This window comes from Salvelinus sp. IW2-2015, linkage group LG2 (genome assembly GCF_002910315.2).
Source record: "Salvelinus sp. IW2-2015 linkage group LG2, ASM291031v2, whole genome shotgun sequence".
NCBI classification, from domain to species: domain Eukaryota; kingdom Metazoa; phylum Chordata; class Actinopteri; order Salmoniformes; family Salmonidae; genus Salvelinus; species Salvelinus sp. IW2-2015.
In genome coordinates, this window is record NC_036839.1 from 42,187,234 (window position 1) to 42,204,684 (window position 17,451).

The 17,451-nt window shown below is 45.6% G+C and overlaps 1 long non-coding RNA gene across 1 annotated transcript in view; it reads left to right on the forward strand.

The window, feature by feature from the left end:
* Positions 1–17,451, forward strand: part of LOC111980283 (uncharacterized) — a 143,395-nt gene that overhangs the window by 82,069 nt on the left and 43,875 nt on the right. The window lies entirely within an intron of this gene.

The window sequence follows — 17,451 nt, forward strand, 5'->3', positions numbered from 1 at the left end:
CGATTTCTGATCAACTTTCTCCTGCAACCGCTTCTGCCTCCAGTTCATCAGATTCAAGTGCCCGTGGCAGTTAACCCCCTGGCTGAACCTCGTCTGCCGCCTCCCCAACGGTTCTCAGGTGATCCGAGTGTTTGTAAGGGGTTTTTCACCCAATGTTCTCTTCTCCCTTCGAGCTGCAACCCTCGTCGTTTCCCACCGACCCGGTCCAAGATAGCATACATCATCACCCTGCTGTCGGGAAAAGCCCTAGCCTGGGCTACTGCTGTGTGGGATGCCCAAAGTCCCTGCTGTGCCAGCTACCTCTACCTTTGCTGAAGAATTCAAAGCGAGTGTTTCAAGGTCCTACCAGCGGTCCTGACTCAGCCAAACAGCTCCTGACTCTCCGCCAAAGGTCGGCGCCAGCGTGACGGACTATGCCATCCAGTTCCACATGGTGGCAGCAGCGAGTGGCTGGAACGACGAGGCGCTCACAGTGTGCTTTTTGAAGGTCTTTTCCGACACCATCCAAGATGAACTGGCCACTCGGGAACCACCAGGACAACCTCGAGTCCCTGATCAAGTTGGCTTCACGCATAGACCAGCGTCTGAGAGAGAGAGAGCTCAAGCCGTAGTCTCTCACCCTAGCTCCTATCGTCCCAGCTCCGAGTCTCCACCTTTATTCCTCGCTGACTCCACCGGAACCCATGCAGGTTGGACTTATCTCCCAGGCTGAGAGAAAAACCGCCGGATGAGGGAGCGACGCTGTCTATATTGCCGGCAACCGCGGCCATTTCCTCTCCACGTGTCCGGGCTCCAGGGAAAACGCACATCTCCCGTGCAAGCTGGGAGGACTGTAACGGGAACAATAACCTCCTCCCATCCATCAACTCCCGCCTGCTCATTCCAGTACCCTTTCCTGGGACAACCACGAGGCTTCCCCTTCAAGCCTTCGGTAGACTCTGGAGCCGCAGGTAAACTTCATGGATTGGTGTCTGGGCGAAGGAAAATGGCGTTCCCTCTGCAACCTCCTAAGTTGATCCCATAAGCGTTTACTACGTTGGATGGAAGCCCTTGGGATCTGGACTTGTCACTCGTGTCACTACCCCCTTGCGACTTTCAGTTTCCCCCAACACCAAGGCAAGTGATGAACTTTCATCTGACCTGCGTGTTCCGAGTTCCCTCTCGTCCTTGGATACCCCTGGCTTCACAGCCATAACCCTCACATCGACTGGCCTGTGGGCACTATCAAGCAGTGGGTCCTACGTGCCAAGCCAACTTGTATCTTCCCAAGTTCCCCGATTCCCCTCCCGAGTCTCTAGAATCCCATCGACCTGTCCCGAGTTCCCGCAGTGTTACCATGACCTCAAACCGGTATTTAGCAACAGAGGCCACCAAACTACCACCCCATAGACCTTACGATTGCCCCATCGACTGTTTCCGGGCACCTGCCCTCCCAGGGGTCGGATCTTTCCCTATCCTCCCTCCCCCATCTCCTCAGGCCAGTCGGCTTATACCGTCCACCGGATACTGGATTCCCGCCGGGTGCAGCGGTCCTGGCAGTATCTGGTGGACTGGGAAGGCTACGGTCCCGAGGAGCGCTCCTGGGTTCCTGCCAAGGACATACTGGACCCTGACCTCATTCGTCAGTTCAGGGTCCTCCACCCTGAGAAGGCTGGTAGGAACGTCAGGAGCCGTTCCTAGGGGGGGGATTCTGTCAGGTTTTGGCCAGGACTGTTTGGTTTTGTTCACTAGATGTCCCCCTTGCACCTTTTTTGTACCTTTTTGTTTTTATTGCCCTAATTATTGTTTGCACCTGTAAGTCATTCCCTTGTTAGTATTTAAACCCTGTGTGTTCCTTAGTTCCTTGCTCAGTGTTTGTATGTTAGCACCCAGCCCCAGCCTTTGTGAACATTTTTCTCTTGTTGGATTTTCCAGAGGTTCTCTGGTTTTGTTCTCGTGTATTTTTGGATTGGTCTTTTGAGGTTTGTTTTTTCCCTTGCTGTTTTRACCACTTTGTGGATTTTCTTTTGTATTTTGGAAGATATCTATTTTTTATTAAACCACCATCTCTAGTACTGCTGTGTCTGCCTCATCTTCTGGGTTCTGCCAATTATTAGTGACTGTTTCTCGCACCGGGTCCTGAAACCAACAGTAGCGATAACAAATAAACCAGCAAAATATATAAATTTCTTCACTAACCTTCTCAAACTTCTTCAGATGACAGTCCTATAACATCAAATTACACAATACATATATGGTTTGTTCGAAAATGTGCATATTTAGCGGCACAAATCGTGGTTATACAATATGAATAGTATCCAAAATGCAAACAAAATGTCGGGAGAAATCTTGGGAGAGGCACCTAATCTAATCAATAACTAATCATAAACTTGACTAAAAAATACAGGTTGGACAGCAAATGAAAGATACATTAGTTCTTAATGCAACCGCTGTGTTAGATTTTTAAAATTAACGTTACTACGACATACAGGTGCGTTAAAGCGAGACCGCACCGAAATTAATGGCGGAATAATAGTTTGACATTTTTCAACAGAACAACGAATTAACATCATAAATAGTTCTTACTATTTGATGAGCTTCCATCAGAATCTTGTGCAAGTTGTCCTTTGTCCAAAATAATCGTTGCTCGGTTGTAGATTGTCGTCTTCAACTTTGGAATTAGCAGCAAACATTAGCCATGTGGCGAAAACGTGTCCAACTCACCATAACGCAGCACAAACAAAATACCGAAAATCGCAATATACTGATATAAACTGATATAACTCGGTTTAAATTAACTACATTATGATGTTTTTAACACCTATATCGAATAAAATCAGAGCTGGATAAATCTAACTCCTATAACGAGAGCTTTTCAGAATGCATTCCTGAGGTCTGTCTTGCGTCATGACGAACGTTGAAAAGAGTGCACCCCGGGTTCCAAGAGCCTTTATACGGCCTCAGATCTACCTAGCAACCCCATTCCAATTCTCACTGCTTACTGACATCTGGGGAAATCGTATGCAGTGCATGTCGACTCATAGATTACATGCAAATTAATAAACTGACCCTGGAGCAGAGTGCCCGATTTCAGATTTCTCACTTCCTGACAGGAAGTTTGCTGCAACTTGAGTTCTGTTTTACTCACAGATATAATTCAAACGGTTTTAGAAACTAGAGAGTGTTTTCTATCCAATAGTAATAATAATATGCATATTGTACGAGCAAGAATTGAGTACGAGGCAGTTTAATTTGGGAACGAATTTTTACAAAGTGAAAACAGCGCCCCCATATTGACAAGAAGTTAACAGTCAATTACTGTGAGACTGTCAGTCTTTTGCATGACAATAACCGCCTGGACCGCCACAGCCCTAGATGCTACCATAATTACGGATAATCCTGAATGAATCGTGAATAATTATGAGTGAGAAAGTTACAGACGCACAAATATCAATATATAACCTCTCACCATTACAATAACAGGAGTTAGCATTTTATATCATACCCCCAAGACATGCTAACCTCTCACCATTACAATAACAGGGGTTAGCATTTTATATCATACCCCCAAAACATGCTAACTCTCACCATATACAATTAACAGGAGTTAGCATTTTTATATCATACCCCCAAGACATGCTAACCTCTCACCATTACAATAACAGGGGTTAGCATTGTATATCATACCCCCAAGACATGCTAACCTCTCACCATTACAATAACATAATAATATGCATATTGTACGAGCAGGAATTGAGTACGAGGCAGTTTAATTTGGGAACGAATTTTTACAAAGTGAAAACAGCGCCCCCCTATTGAGAAAATGTATGTCCTGTTGGTCTATTTTACTATCGATTGATTGTAAGTTGGCTAATGGGACCGATGGTGAAGGTAGATTACCCTCTCGGCGACGGATCCTTACAAGGCACCTGGGCCGTCGTCCACAATTCCTCCGTCTTTTCCTCCTGCGAATGACAGGGATGAGGGCCTTGTTGGGTGTCTGGAGTAAATCCTTCCCATCTGACTCGTGGAAGAATTCCTCCAGTACGGGGATAGTAATCGTTGCCCTGATATCAAGAAACTATTTTCGGTCATAAGACAAGTTGGCAGAAACATTATGTACAAAATAAGTTACAAATAACGCGAAAAAACATACACAATAGTACAATTGGTTACTGGCTCGTTAAACAGCTCCTTCGGTGCCATTGAGGAGAAGGCGCAACAACCTCGGGAGGTTGAAGAAATTTGGCTTGTCCCCTAAAACCCTCAAACTTTTAGATGCACAATTGATATTATCCTGTCGGGCTGCATCACTGCCTGGTACGGCAACTGCACCGCCCAGAACCGCAGGGCTCTCCAGAAGGTGGAGCGGTCTGCCCAACGCATCACCGGGGGCAAACTACCTGTCCTCCATGACACATACAGCACCCTATGTCATAGGAAGGCCAAAAAGATCAAGGACAACAACCACCCGAGCCACTGCCTGTCCACCCTGCTACCATCCAGAAGGCGAGGTCAGTACAGGTGCTTTAAAGCTGGGACCGAGAGCCTGGAAAAATAGCTTCAATCTCAAGGCCATCAGAATGTTAAACAGCCAACATTAACACAGAGGCTGCTGCCGACATACAGACTTGAAATCATTGGCCACTCTAACAAATGGATCACTAGTCACTTATTAATTCCACTAGTGATGTTTACATATCTTGTATTACTCATCCCATATGTAAATACAGCTTTTATACCATCTGTTGCACCTTGCCTATGTCGCGCGGTCATCGCTCATCCATATATTTATGTACATGTTCTTATTCCATCCCTTTACTTAGATTTGTGTGTATTAGGTAGTTGTTGTGGAATTGTTAGATATTGCTGCACTGTCGGAACTAGACGCACAAGCATTTCGCTACATTTGTAATATAATCTGCTAACCATGTGTATGTGACCAATAAAATTCAAATATGTGAATTAGACCATTTTCCTGTCCTGCTAAGCATTCAAAATGTAACTAGTTCTTTTGGGTGTCAGTGACTCTATGGAGCGAAAAGTACATTCTCTTTAGGTATGTGGTGAAGTCAAAAATAGTAAAGTACAGATACACCAACAAACTACTTAAGTAAAAATACTTTAAAGTACTACTTAAGTACTATAAACCACAGATTTTTAAGGCCTTCCTCTGACATCGCCTGGTATAGAAGTTCTGTCCCCAGTGATGTACTGGGCCGTACGCACTACACTCTGTAGCGCATTCCCATCGGATGCCAAGCAGTTGCCATACCATACGGTGATGCAGCCAGTCAAGATGCTCTCAATGGTACAGCTGTAAAACATTTTGAAGGATCTGAGGGCCCAAATCTTTTGAGACTCCTGAGGGGGAAGAGGTGTTGTCGTGCCTTCACTACTGCTTTGGTATGTTTGGACCATGATAGATCCTAGTGATGTGGATAGCGAGGGACATGAAGACCTCGACCCGCTCCACTACAGCCTTGTCGATGTGAATGGGGGTGTGGTCGGCCCTCCGTTTCCTGTAGTCCATGATCATCAGCTGCTTTGTCTTGCTGATGTTGAGGGAGAGGTTGTTGTCCAGGCACCACACTGCCAGGTATCTGACCTCTTTGCTTTGAAAGGCTGGTCATGGCTCACATCAACACCATCCCAGACACACTGGACCCACTCCAATTCGCATACTGCCCCAACAGATCCACAGATGGCACAATGTCTATTGCACTCCACACTGACTTTTCCCACTTGGACACCTACACTACCGGTCAAAAGTTTTAGACCTACTCATTCCTGGGTTTTTCTTTTTTTACTATTCCCTACATTGTAGAATAATAATGAAGACTTCAATTATGAAATATAAACACATGGAATCATGTAACCAAAAGTGTTAAACAAATCAAAATATATATTTGAGATTCTTCAAATAGCCACCCTTTGCCTGGAAAACAGCTTTGCACATGCAGCTAAATACCTTCGTTTGGTTCTACGGCTGGTAATAAAATGACAACAGTATGTCTGCAGTATCTCACTATGTACGGGCCGACGCCGGACAGGAGAAGCAGGTACGGGGAGTCAGACATTTATTCGGGAACAGACAAGGGGACAGGAACAGCGTAACAGACACTAGACAATTAATCCCGACGCAGGGACCAGAGCTTGGGAACAGACAGATATAGGGAAGGTAATGACAAGTAATTGAGTCCAATGGGGAGGAAGAGCGGGAGCAGGTGTGACAGTACCCCCACCCAACTTCTTTTCTTTTCACCTTTTTTTAACCAGGTAGGCTAGTTGATAACAAGTTCTGATTTACAACTGCAACCTGGCCAGGATAAAGCAAAGCAGTGCGACACAAACACAGTTACACATGGAATAAACAAGCGTACAGTCAATAACACAATAGAAAAAAGTCTATATACAGTGTGTGCAAATGCCTTGAGGTAAGGCAATAAATAGGCCATAGTAGCGAAGTAATTACATTTAGAAAATTAACACTGGAGTGATAGATGAGCAGATGATGATATGCAAGTAGAAATACTGGTGTGCAAAAGAGCAGAAAAGTAAATAAAAACAATATGGGGATGAGGTAGGTAGATTGGATGGGATATTTACAGATGGGCTATGTACAGCTGCAGCGATCGGTTAGCTGCTCTGAGAGCTGATGTTTAAAGTTAGTGAGGGAAATATGAGTCTCCAGCTTCAGCGATTTTTGCAATTCATTCCAGTCATTGGCAGCAGAGAACTGGAAGGAAAGGCGGCCAAAGGGGGTGTTGGCTTTGGGGATGACCAGTGAGATATACCTGCTGGAGCGCGTGCTACTGGTGGGTGTTGCTATCATGACCAGTGAGCTGAGATAAGGCGGAGCTTTACCTAGCAGAGACTTATAGATGACCTGGAGCCAGTGGGTCTGGCGACGAATATGTAGCGAGGGCCAGCCGACTAGAGCATACAGGTCGCAGTGGTGGGTGGTATATGGGGCTTTGGTGACAAAACAGATGGCACTGTGATAGATTACATCCAGTTTGCTGAGTAGAGTATTGGAAGGTATTTTGTAAATGACATCGCCGAAGTCGAGGATCCGTAGGATACTCAGTTTTCCGAGGGTATGTTTGGCAGCGTGACTGAAGGAGGCCGATTCTAGATTTAATTTTGGATTGGGATGTTTGATATGAGTGTGGAAGGAGAGTTTACAGTCTAGCCAGACACCTAGGTATTTGTAGTTTTCCACATATTCTAAGTCAGAACCGTCCAGAGCAGTGATGCTGGACGGTTGGTCAGGCAGGTGCGGGCAGCGAATGGTTGAAAAGCATGGATTTGGTTTAACTAGCGTTTAAGAGCAGTTGGAGGCCACGGAAGGAGTGTTGTATGGCATTGAAGCTCGTTTGGAGATCAGTTATCTTCTCTAGGGTAGGGGGCAGCATTCGGAATTTTGGATGAAAGCATGCCCAAATTAAACTGCCTGCTTCTCGGGCCCAGAAGATATGATATGCATATAACTGGTAGATTTGGATTGAAAACACTCCATTCGGGAAGTAGTTTTTTTTTTGGTTTTGTAGTTTTCTATTCAATGCAATTACAGTATCCATTGACTTAGGACTCAAATTGCAGTTCCTATGCCTTCCACTAGATGTCAACAGTCTTTAGAAACTGTTTCAGGCTTGTATTCTGAAAAATGAGGAAGTAAGAGCAGTCTGAATGAGTGGACCCTAAAGTGTCACAGAGCTTTTTCATGCGCGAGACCGAGAGAGTGCCTTTCTTGTTTACATTTTATATTGACAACGTTATTGTCCGGTTGAAATATTAGCAATTATTTAGGCTAAAAACAACCTGAGGATTGAAAATAAACACCGTTTGACATGTTTCTATGAACTTTACGGATACAATTTGGATTTTTTGTCTGCCTGTTTTGCCTGCGTTTGAGCCTGTGGATTACTGAAGAAAACGCGCGAACAAAACAGAGGTTTTTGGATATAAAGAGACTTTATCGAACAAAAGGAACATTTATTGAGTAAATGAATGTCTGCTGAGTGCAACCATATGAAGATCATCAAAAGTAAGGGATACATTTTCTCTATTTCTGACTTGTGTAACTCTTCTACTTGGCTGGTTACTGTTTGTAATGATTTGTCCTCTGGGCTATGTTCTCAAATAATCGTAAGGTATGCTTTCGCCGTAAAGCATTTTTTAAATCTGACACCGTGATTGGATTCACAAGAATTCATCTTTGAACCTATGTAAAATATGTTTTGTTTTCTGAATTTTTATAATGAGTATTTCTGTATTTGAATTTGGCGCCCAGAAGTTTCACTGGCTGTTGAAGAGGTGGGACGCTAACATCTCACGTACCCAAGAGAGGTTAACACAGTGTCCAAAGAAGGGCCAGATGTATACAGAATGGTGTCGTCTGCGTAGAGGTGGATCAGGGAATCACCTGCAGCAAGAGCGACATCATTGGTATATACAGAAAAGAGTCGGCCCGAGAATTGATCCATGTGGTACCCCCATAGAGACTGCCAGAGGTTCGGACAATAGGCCCTCCGATTTGACACACTGAACTCTGTCTGAGAAGTAGTTGGCGAACCAGGCGAGGCAGTCATTTGAGAAACCAAGGCTGTTGAGTCTGCCGATAAGAATGTGGTGATTGACGGAGTCGAAAGCCTTGGCCAGGTCGATGAAGACAGCTGCAGAGTACTGTCTTTTATTGATGGCGGTTATGATATTGTTTAGTACCTTGAGCGTGGCTGAGGTGCACCCGTGACCAGCTCGGAAACCGGATTGCACAGCGGAGAAGGTACGGTGGGATTCAAAATGGTCGGTGATCTGTTTATTAACTTGGCTTTCGAAGACCACAAGGCAGGATGGATATACAGTGGGGCAAAAAAGTATTTAGTCAGCCACCAATTGTGCAAGTTCTCCCACTTAAAAAGATGAGAGAGGCCTGTAATTTTCATCATAGGTACACTGCAACTATGACAGACAAAATTAGAAAATAAATTCCAGAAAATCACATTGTAGGATTTTTTATGAATTTATTTGCAAATTATGGTGGAAAATAAGTATTTGGTCACCTACAAACAAGCAAGATTTCTGGCTCTCACAGACCTGTAACTTCTTCTTTAAGAGGCTCCTCTGTCCTCCACTCGTTACCTGTATTAATGGCACCTGTTTGAACTTGTTATCAGTATAAAAGACACCTGTCCACAARCTCAAACAGTCACACTCCAAACTCCACTATGGCCAAGACCAAAGAGCTGAGAAAGGACACCAAAAACTAAATTGTAGACCTGCACCAGGCTGGGAAGACTGAATCTGCAATAGGWAAGCAGCTTGGTTTGAAGAAATCAACTGTGGGAGCAATTATTAGGAAATGGAAGACATACAAGACCACTGATAATCTCCCTCGATCTGGGGCTCCACGCAAGATCTCACCCCGTGGGGTCAAAATGATCACAAGAACGGTGAGCAAAAATCACAGAACCACACGGAATCCCAGACCTAGTGAATGACCAGCAGAGAGCTGGGACCAAAGTAACAAAGCCTACCATCAGTAACACACTACGCCGCCAGGGACTCAAATTACAGGCCTCTCTCATCTTTTTAAGTGGGAGAACTTGCACAATTGGTGGCTGACTAAATACTTTTTTGCCCCACTGTAGGTCTATAACAGTTTGGGTCTAGAGTGTCCAATCTTTATGGATCTCGGACGATACGAAAGAGAGGTTGAACAGACTCGTAATAGGGGTTGCATCAATGGCAGCGGATAATTTTAGAAAGAGAGGGTCCAGATTGTCTAGCCCAGCTGATTTGTATGAGTCCAGGTTCTGCAGCTCTTTCAGAACATCTGCTGTCTGGATTTTGGTGAAGGAGAATCTGGGGAGGCTTGGGCAAGTAGCTGCGGGGGGTGTGGAGCTGTTGGCCGAGGTTGGGGTAGCCAGGAGAAAAGCATGGCCAGCCGTAGAGAAATGCTTATTGAAATTCTCGTTTATCGTGGATTTATTGGTGGTGACACATGGGCGAGCCGGCCGAGACATGGGCGCTATGCAAGCTGGCTGGGGGTGAACTCCCCACAAACCGGTAGGGGCGTGGGAGCCTGGCGAGTCGGCTGAGGCATTGTCCACATATTCTAAGTCAGAACCGTCCAGAGCAGTGATGCTGGTCAGTTGGTCGGGCGGGTGAACGCCTGTCGATCCCTCTGCGACGTGGAAGCCCGATCCGGCTGAGACTTAACAGACTGACGAGCCGGCTGGGCTAACAAGATCTGACGATCCGGTTGAGGCCCAACGTGGGATGGGCGCCTTCCGAGCCAACCGGGGCAAGGAAACCTCTTGAGCCAGCTAGGGCATGGAAGCCCGACGAGCTGGCTAGGCACCCCCGGTTCCATCGGCGGCAACCCAGGACCGACGTCACCACCAACCGGAACGCCAGGACTCCCCGATACTTCGTGTGATGGCTTCTGGTTCCTGTAAGGGCCGACGCCGGACAGGAGAAGCAATTACGAGGAGTCAGACATTTATTCGGGAACAGACAAGGAAACAAGACAGGAATAGCGTCAGAACACGGGTAACACAGTCATGAGACAATTAATCCCGAAGCAGGGAACAGAGCTTGGGAACAGACAGATATAGGGAAGGTAATGACACAAGTAATTGAGTCCACGCGAGTCCAATGATCGCTGATGCGCGTGACGGAGGGAAGGCAGGTGTGCGTACTGATGGTGGCTTAATAACTTCTTACGGCTGAGATCCCGTTAACGGGATCGACTTGACAACAGCCAGTGAAAGTGCAGGGCGCCAAATTCAAACAACAAATATTATAATCAAAATTCCTCAAACATACAAGTATTTGACACCATTTTAAAGATAAACTTGTTGTTAATCAGACCACAGTGTACGATTTCAAAAAGGCTTTACGACGAAAGCACACCATCTGATTATGTTAGCTCAGTACCTAGTCACAGAAAAACACAGCCATTTTTCCAGCCAAAGAGAGGAGTCACAAAAAGCAGAAATAGAGAAAATTCATCACTAACCTTTGATTTTCATCAGATGACACTCATAGGACTTCATGTCACACAATACATGTATGTTTTGTTCGATGAAGTTCATATTTATATCCAAAAATCTTAGTTTACATTGGCGCTTTATGTTCAGTAATGTTTTGCCTCCAAAACACTAGTAGATCAATTTACAGAAATAGTATATTACAGAAATAATCAACATTGATAAAAGATACAAGTGTTTTACATGGAACTTTAGATAAACTTCTCCTTAATGCAACCACTCTGTCAGATTTTTTTTTTTTATTACGGAAAAAGCACACCATGCAATAATCTGAGTACGGCGCTCAGACACAAAAACAAGCCATACAGGTACCCGCCATGTTGTGGAGTCAACAGAAGTCAGAAATAGCATTATAAATATTCACTTACCTTTGATGATCTTCATCAGAATGCACTCCCGGGAATCCCAGTTCCACAATAAATGTTTGTTTTGTTCGATAAAGTCCATAATTTATGTCCAAATACCTCATTTTTGTTCGCGCCTTCAGTTCACAAATCCAAATTCACGACGCGCAGGCCAGACGAAGTCAAAAAATTCAATTACAGTTCGTAGAAACATGTCAAACGAAGTATAGAATCAATCTTTAGGATGTTTTTAACATAAATCTTCAATAATGTTTCAACCGGAGAATTCCTTTGTCTTTAGAAACTAAAAGGAACGCAGCTACCTCTCACGGGGGCGCCCTGAGTGAGCTCGTGGCACTCTGCCAGACCCCTGACTCAATCAGCTCTTATTCCCTCATCCTTCACAGTAGAAGCATCAAGCAAGGTTCTAAAGACTGTTGACATCTAGTGGAAGCCTTAGGAAGTGCAATATGACCCCATAGACACTGTATATTGGATAGGCAAACCTACAAACCTCAGATTTCCCACTTCCTGGTTGGATTTTTTCTCAGGTTTTTGCCTGCCATATGAGTTATGTTATACTCACAGACATCATTCAAACAGTTTTAGAAACTTCAGAGTGTTTTCTATCCAAATGAAATAATTAAATGCATATTCTAGCTTTTATGGCTGAGTAGCAAGCAGTTTAATTTGGGCACGCTTTTCATCCAAAATTCCGAATGCTGCCCCCTACCCTAGTGAAGTTAATACGATCAAAGTTCCTTGTGTTGTCAGGGAGCAACTACCTTTTATTTATAAGACAAATAAGAAATTGTTACTGAATGCAGCTTGTGTGTACTTTATGCTCCCTCGCCCTGTTCAAATAATTTAAGGAAAAAATGCTGGTGAGTGGAACTGGACTGGTGTCTGATGGCCCTGTGTTTTCCATGGTGGAATTACAACCCTTCTTTTACGGAGTAAATCAAAAGCACAAGAGAATGTGAGATGTTATCGATAATAAATCAATTGGTTTCATGCAGTTGTCTGTGTGTGTGTGTGTCTGAACGTGATTGTATTTCGTCATATCGCATACATTTGTGATATGAGACAGGTTAAGATATTAAAAAGTGATTGGTGATTTTTTCTACAGTGTTGCATGATGGGAATCTAGTGGTTCACTGATATAATCTAGTAAACAAAATAAACTACTTTGTCACCACTCTGTCTGCAAGTGCGCCCTCGAGCGCCAGGGGGAGGAAGAGCGGGAGCAGGCTTGACACTACCTCCATATAAGGCTTGAAAAGGTACTATAATTATGATGTGGACACTATTCACGTTAAGCACTTTACTGGTCACAAACACAATATTTGCCTAAATTCATTGAATTTACATTTCAAAGTGGTTATGCTTTTGGCAGTAATCATAATGATAGTAATACTAGTTGTGCTTTTGGCAGTAATCATAATAATATAAGTTTTATAGATTTATGCATACTCTCATTCTGAATCCAAGATGGCGTAGCAGTCGGACATGTGTTGTCTTGTCTTGTCCCGTGTAAATAGTCTTCGTATTTTTCGTATACATTTCGTATATATTTTAATTTCACTTTCCATCTAGGAACTGAATATACATTCCTACATTCCGCCTCACCCAATGTGGTACGGACCTGCTATTTTTTATACTTTAGAACCGTAATCCCAATCAGAAGCTAGCCAGATAACTAGCTACTAGCTAGTAGTCAGTTAGCCACTGCTGCGGTCTTCACCCTTAACTCGGACACAGCCAGCTTCAATACCGGGCCAATACCTGCCAGTCTGCAAGCGCGATATCAACCCAGAGCATATAGGACTGCTTTTTCTCTACCACATCACCGGATTCCTGACGCAAGCTCTGGACAATTACACCGTATCATTCACAGCTAGCTAGCTGCAACCGAGTGGCTACTACTGGTAACACCTCTGTCCCGAAGCAAGCACCAGTTAGCCTTGAGCTAGCCTCGAGCTAGGCCCATCTGCCGGCTAGCCGAAGAGGTCTACCAGCGAATTCTTGGGCTACAATACCTCTTTTGCCAATTGGACTGGACCTTTTTTTTTTTTTTTTTTTTTTTTTGCCGACACAGAGCCTTGCCAATCCATCACAACTGGTCTAAATCAGCTACAAGCTAATTTAGCCATTTTTTGCCGCTGCTAGTAGCTTTTACCTTCTGCACAGACACCAGCCCTGTTATTAGCCTGGATATTACTCACCTATTTACCAGCATCGGACTGTCTCTCGACAACAACGCCGGATTCCTGCCGTAATCCCTGAGCCACTACTTCTGATCCTCACAGCTAGCTTGCAGCTAGCGCAGCTAGCGCCACTGCCACGAAGCTAGCACCAGTTAGCAAACACAATTCTACAATTCACAACCTCTCTTTCGCCATCCGGCTTGGTTCTCTGTCGACACGACCACGTCTGAGCAGACCCCCTCCGTCTGAGCAGACCACCCCCCGGGCTACTAACTTTAAACACCGCGTGCTAGCTTAGTGGAGGCCTCCCTACTCCATCTACGGCTGCCCCCTGGACACTATGATCACTTGGCTACATAGCTGATGCATGCTTGACTGTTCATTAATTCACGGTACTCCATTCTGTTTATTTGTGTTTTATCTGTCGGCTCTGTGCTTTAACTCAGGGTCTGTGTGTAGTTAATCCGACCCCTCTGCCTAGTCGTCGCCATTTTTACCTGTTGTTGCTGTGTTAGACTAGCACCCTGTTATTGTGCTGTTATCTTACCTGTTGTTTTAGCTAACTCTCCCAATCAAGACCTGCAATCACTTTATGCCTTATTGTATGTCTCTCTCAAATATCAATATGCCTTGCATACTGTTGTTCAGGCTAGTTATCATTATCATGTTTTGGTTTGCAATGGACCCTGTAGTTCCACTCTCCGTACCTCTGATACCTCCTTTGTTCACCCCCCACACATGCGGTGACCTCACCCATTGAGACCAGCATGTCCAGAGATACAACCTCTCTTATCATCACCCAGTGCCTGGGCTTGCCTCCGCTGTACCCCGCCCACCATACCCCTGTCTGCCATTATGCCCAGAATCTATTCTACCACGCCCATAAATCTGCTCCTTTTATTCTTTGTCCCCAACGCTCTAGGCGACCAGTTTTGATAGCCTTTAGCCACACCCTCATCCTACTACTCCTCTGTTCCTTGGTGATGTGGTGGTAAACCCAGGCCCTGCATGTCCCCAGTCACCCTCATTTGTTGACTCTGTGATCGAAAAAGCCTTGGCCTCATGCATGTCAACATCAGAAGCCTCCTCCCTAAGTTGCCTTACTCACCGCTTTAGCACACTCTGCCAACCCTGATGTCTGCCGTGTCCGAATCTGGCTTAGGAAGGCCACCAAAAATTCTGAGATTTCCATACCCAACTATAACACTTTCCGTCAAGATAGAACTGCCAAAGGGGAGGAGTTGCAATCTACTGCAGAGATAGCCTGCAAAGTTCTGTCATACTTTCCAGGTCTATGCCCAAACAGTTCGAACTTCTAATTTTAAAATATAATCTCTCCAGAAATAAGTCTCTCACTGTTGCCGCTGCTACCGACCCCCTCAGCTCCCAGCTGTGCCTGGACACCATCTGTGAATTGATCGCTCCCCATCTAGCTTCAGAGTTTGTTCTGTTAGGTGACCTAAACTGGGATATGCTTAACACCCCGGCAGTCCTACAATCCAAGCTTGATGCCCTCAATCTCACACAAATCATCAAGAACCCACCAGGTACAACCCTAAATCCGTAAACATGGGCACCCTAATAGACATTATCCTGACCAACCTGCCCTCCAAATACACCTCTGCTGTCTTCAATCAAGATCTCAGCGATCACTGCCTCATTGCCTGTATCCGCCACGGGTCCGCGGTCAAACGACCACCCCTCATCACTGTCAAACGCTCCCTAAAAACTTCTGCGAGCAGGCCTTTCTAATCGACCTGGCCCGGGTACCCTGGAAGGATATTGACCTCATCCCGTCAGTTGAGGATGCCTGGTCATTCTTTAAATGTTACTTCCTCACCATATTAGACAAGCATGCTCCGTTCAAAAAATGCAGAACCAAGAACAGATATACCCTTGGTTCACTCCAGACCTGACTGCCCTCGACCAGCACAAAAACATCCTGTGGCGAACTGCAATAGCATCGAAGAGCCCCCGCGATATGCAACTGTTCAGGGAAGTCAGGAACCAATACACGCAGTCAGTCAGGAAAGCAAAGGCCAGCTTTTTCAAGCAGAAATTTGCATCCTGTAGCTCTAACTCCAAAAAGTTCTGGGATACTGTAAAGTCCATGGAGAACAAGAGCACCTCCTCCCAGCTGCCACTGCACTGAGGCTAGGTAACACGGTCACCACCGATAAATCCGTGATATATCGAAGACTTCAACAAGCATTTCTCAATGGCTGCCATGCCTTCCTCCTGGCGACTCCAACCTTGGCCAACAGCCCGCCCCCCCCGCTGCTACTCGCCCAAGCCTCCCAGCTTCTCCTTTACCCAAATCCAGATAGCAGATGTTCGAAAGAGCTGGAAAACCTGGACCCATACAAATCAGCTGGGCTTGACAATCTGGACCCCCTATTTCTGAAACTGTCCGCCGCCCATTGTCCGACCCCCTATTACCACCTTTGATTCAACCTCTCCTTCGTATCATCGAGATCCCCAAGGATTGGAAAGCTGCGCCGGTCTCCCCCTCTTCAAAGGGGAGACACCCTGGACCCAAACTGTTACAGACCTATATCCATCCTGCCCTGCCTATCTAAGGTCTTCGAAAGCCAAGTCAACAAACAGATCACTGACCATCTCGAATCCCACCGTACCTTCTCCGCTGTGCAATCGGTTTCCGAGCCGTCACGGGTGCACCTCAGCCACGCTCAAGGTACTAAACGATATCATAACCGCCATCGATAAAAGAAATACTGTGCAGCCGTCTTCATCGACCTGGCCAAGGCTTTCGACTCTTCAATCACCATATTCTTATCGGCAGACTCAGTAGCCTCGGTTTGACCTCGGTTTGACTGCCTTGCCTGGTTCACCAACTACTTTGCAGACAGAGTTCAGTGTGTCAAATCGGAGGGCATGTTGTCCGGTCCTCTGGCAGTCTCTATGGGGGTACCACAGGGTTCAATTCTCGGGCCGACTCTTTTCTCTGGATACATCAATGATGTTGCTCTTGCTGCGGGCGATTCCTGATCCACCTCTACGCAGACGACACCATTCTATATACTTCCGGCCTTCCTTGGACACTGTGCTATCTAACCTCCAAACGAGCTTCAATGCCATACAAACTCCTTCCGTGGCCTCCAACTGCTCTTAAACGCTAGTAAAACCAAATGCATGCTTTTCAACCGTTCGCTGCCTGCACCCGCACGCCCGACTAGCATCACCACCCTGGACGGTTCCGACCTAGAATATGTGACATCTATAAGTACCTAGGTGTCTGGCTAGACTGCAAACTCTCCTTCCAGACTCATATCAAACATCTCCAATCCAAAATCAAATCAAGAATCGGCTTTCTATTCCGCAACAAAGCCTCCTTCACTCACGCCGCCAAACTTACCCTAGTAAAACTGACTATCCTACCGATCCTCGACTTCGGCGATGTCATCTACAAAATAGCTTCCAATACTCTACTCAGCAAACTGGATGCAGTTTATCAAAGTGCCATTCGTTTTGTTACTAAGCACCTTATACGACCCACCCACTGCGACCTGTATGCCCTAGTCGGCTGGCCCTCGCTACATGTTCGTCGTCAGACCCACTGGCTCCAGGTCATCTACAAGGCTATGCTAGGTAAAGTGCCGCCTTATCTCAGTTCACTGGTCACGATGGCTACACCCACCCGCAGCACGCGCTCCAGCAGGTGTATCTCACTGATCATGTATCTCACTGATCATCCCTAAAGCCAAAACCTCATTTGGACGCCTTTCCTTCCAGTTCTCTGCTGCCTGCGACTGGAACGAATTGCAAAAATCTCTGAAGTTGGAGACTTTTATCTCCCTCAACAACTTTAAAAATCTGCTATCGAGCAGCTAACCGATCGCTGCA